Raw genomic sequence first — 3,763 nt, forward strand, 5'->3', positions numbered from 1 at the left:
TAAGTTTGCTTTGATAGTGTGAATGAAAGAAAAATGAACGAATGACGAACGCACTATTCACCCCCCCTCTAGCACGCCCCACCGATCCTACAAATACTCCTTACTCATGAATATCCCCTTGGACTTTGATTCCTCCGACTACTTTACTAACCATGCAGGAACAGCCCCGCCCCAGAAGATTTGACAGGTGACAACTTTTGGCATCAAGAAGTCAACCCAGATGATAGATCTTTTGTGCAGAGCTCTTCTCTGACAAGAGATAAAACCCATCAGGCATGTGCCCCTATTTCTAACCTCGAGTCAAAGCACACGAAAGTAGATGGCAACTGGTATGAAGGTGAGTCTCATTGCTATAAAAGGAGTGGGGTGTTGCCAAAAGAGGATAATGGCCACCGGGCTTACTTGTTGTAAGTAGTTTTCAATCAACTCAGTGCTTGACTTCTTCAACATTATTCTTCTTCCTCCTCACTTCATCCTAGCTGAAGCACTCTCCCCCAGTGGAAGGCATCCTCTTTCAGCTTAGACCCCTCCTTAGTGGACGGTACTCTTCTCTTTCCAGTTCAATCTTTTTCCCTCAAGGAAGGCAATCTCTTTTTCAACGTTGTACTGACTTAATCATCGAAAGGGTAATGTCGATAACGCTAGCCCCCATTGATGGTGTTGATTCATAGATAAGAGATATAGATCGAAGGCCAAGGCAGGAGTAAGGACTCGGAGAAGCAGATTGGAGGTCCAAGATGGAGCTTGAAGACTTTATCAGTGTGAACCCTAAATAGGTGATGCGACCGAACAGGAGGTTCGGAGCCGTGGAGAGGAAGATTCAGACCGCATCAATAAACAAATATATATTAAGAGACATTAGTTGGTAAGGGGAGTATTGAAGAATCATCTCTTTCAATCAATTAGTTTCTTTTAGGAATAACTAGAGTTTTATTAGAATAAATTTTAGAAAAAAATAAATTAGACTTTTTTTTATTGGATAAATTAAAAAGTTATCTAATTGTTTTAAGAAAATATGTTAGAATCTGGATGGAGTCAAGATTGATCAATCTATAGAAGGAGTTAGGATCCTGTATATTATTTATATTAAGAGTCTGCAAGTATGTTCAAATACTTTTATATAAATTATGGTTTAGTCAATAATGAAAGTTCTTCTTTCAATTTTTTGATCAATTCAACAGATCATTCAAGAAAAACTCAGACTGATGTCACCAACAAAAACTCAGTTTGGGCCAGGTAGGGGGAAGGTCATTTATTGAGAGTTTAGCATTGCATTTAAGTCCGTTATTGAAAGTTTTCTAATGCAACCTCACATGCATCAGCTTTAGATGGGAAAAACAAAACGATGAATTTGTCCGTATCTGACAACACGTTCATCTGATTCTATTGGGATAGACATTGTGCTACATTATAGAGATACACTCGTAAAGGAAAAGGGAAAAAACAAAGCATAAAGAAAAGTAAGAGAAGGATGAAAGCATGAGATGCCAAATCAGTGGAATACAGACTCCCAACTAAAGTTAGTGGCCAAGCTGAGACAAACAAGCATTAGTGAAGCCCGAGATGGTAGATGAAGCCTCCAAAACTGATATCACCATCAACAGGTATTCACAGTTGCAGAGTAAGAATATGGCATCTGACTCAGCCACCGTCTATTATTTTATATACTTCATCTTTAACAATGACTTTGCATGAATCAACAATCTAAGTTAGTGGCCAAGCTGAGACAAACAAGCATTAGTGAAGCCCGAGATGGTAGATGAAGCCTCCAAAACTGATATCACCATCAACAGTTATTCACAATTGCAGAGTAAGAATATGGCATCTGACTCAGCCACCATCTATTATTTTATATACTTCATCTTTAACAATGACTTTGCATGAATCAACAATCTACAAATGTGCTTGGGCAAAACCATTTTGTGGCTGGCATTAGATTGCAACATTTCTTCACTATACATATATTAACCTTAACGATTTATCACATTTCAAGATGATGCTGTGCAGAGTTACTTCAACTCACAAGCTATATTACAGTGAGTGCTTGCAAGTTGAAGAGTGTCATTCTGAGATGCACGAGCTTCTGATTTCAGATTATAAGGAGCTTCTACATGAATTGGCACAGATGAGCCAAGTATTCCATTTGCTTCACTGGGTCGATTTGAATTGATAATGGATGTGAGAATCAGGCCACGACAGCACAAAAGCAGTGGTTGGCTCAGGAGTAAGAGTGGGTGGCTCTGAGAGAGCTGGAGGCCTATTTTCCGATAAATTCGTGGTTTTGATGTCATGTATGCTAGACCTTCTTTTATCTTTGCCACCTGAATTGAGTCTAATGAAGTACTTCTGGGCATGACTCGCCACTTGAGTAGGGGTTCTTGTGATCACAAAATTTCTAGAGATATTTCTCCAATCCCCTTTACCATGTTTTTCTAGACCAAGCAGGAAAAGCCTGCAGAAACAACAATAAAATTCTCATTGCTACCCATTCTTTTCTACAATAACAAAAGAAACACAAGCAACACCTAAAGTATCCCATAATTTTTTTTTTCTGTTTCATTTCATATAAAAATAGCTGAGATGAAACACACATTTAATGTCTACCAGTATCATCTAAATTATGTATCAAAGTGTGAAGTAGACAGCATGAACTAAGCATGTGAGGATTCAAAGCTCACTTAATCTAAACAGAAAGAAGGGCTCATTCTTTCTTATGCAGTAAAGATTGTTGTAGGACTTACTTGTGTTCGGCTTCAGTCCAAGGGACTCCTTTCTTCCTCTCATGGCCGAATGCTCGTCCTCCTGATTGCTTACCACGGATTCTGTATGCTTGCTTCAGGCCTTCAAAGCCATAATTTGTCTCCCATCCTAGAGAAAAAGAAGAGTCATGACCAGGACAAGGGATCCTCCCTGATTCTATCTGCCTCACATCGTCCACCAAGTCCAGGTAGTGACTTTCCACCTCCCATGGAGTCTTCCCGGGGACAGAAGCCGCCACCATTACCCAACGCTTGGGGGTCTCTGTGTCGAACCTTGCCAATGCATCCTCAAAGCGCTTGTTTTGGTCATGGGTCCAAGTGCCAGTTCCTTTGCTACCCTTTCTTTTCTCGCTAACCAACCAATTGGAGCTGGGGTAACACGGAGTAAGAATTTCCATTCAAGGGCTCGTCAGCATCCGGAGCTACCGAGGAGAAAACAATCAATTGGTACCAATTCAAAGGGAAGCACAGCAAGTCTCCCCTTGAAGGATTCGAATTAACCATAAAAACTAGAAGAACATTAAATAGAACGATCTTGATGACCAAAACACCGAAGAATATAAACAAACTAAACAAACAAACAAACAAAAAAAGATAGCAACGCGTGGAGAGGGCAAGAGGGTACCTTTTGCAAGATTTGCTGTTCCGAAGCCGGAGTCCACTGGATTGGTGAAGATTTGAGGGGAAGAATGGAGAAAGAAATGAATGGCCTTGGATTGCTTCTCCTTCCCACCTGCTTTAATTTATTCTTGCTCAGACACTGTTGGGAGATGTGAAAACAACCTGGGGAAATGCAGCTCCCGCTTTTGTATGATAATTTTTAAAATTTTGGAAGTATTTTTTTAAAAAAGAGAGATAAAGTTAAATACGTAAAATATCCTTTTAACTTTAATAATTTGTAAGTCTGCTTCTCTTTATTCATCTTTCCATTTTACCTATCTGATGCCAAATATATGCTTTCACATTATTGAGAAGCATCCCTGTTTTCTTTTAATTTTTTTAAT

General features: G+C 39.5%; 1 pseudogene; it reads right to left on the reverse strand.

Moving 5' to 3' along the window:
- Nucleotides 1-1,385: 1,385 nt before the first annotated feature.
- Nucleotides 1,386-3,532, reverse strand: LOC141832149 (transcription factor DIVARICATA-like; annotated as a pseudogene).
- Between the last annotated feature and the right edge of the window lie 231 nt (nucleotides 3,533-3,763).

This window comes from Curcuma longa, chromosome 7, assembly GCF_044706935.1.
Source record: "Curcuma longa cultivar G26 ecotype Majalengka, Jawa Barat chromosome 7, ITB_CL_G26_1.1, whole genome shotgun sequence".
Lineage (NCBI taxonomy): Eukaryota > Viridiplantae > Streptophyta > Magnoliopsida > Zingiberales > Zingiberaceae > Curcuma > Curcuma longa.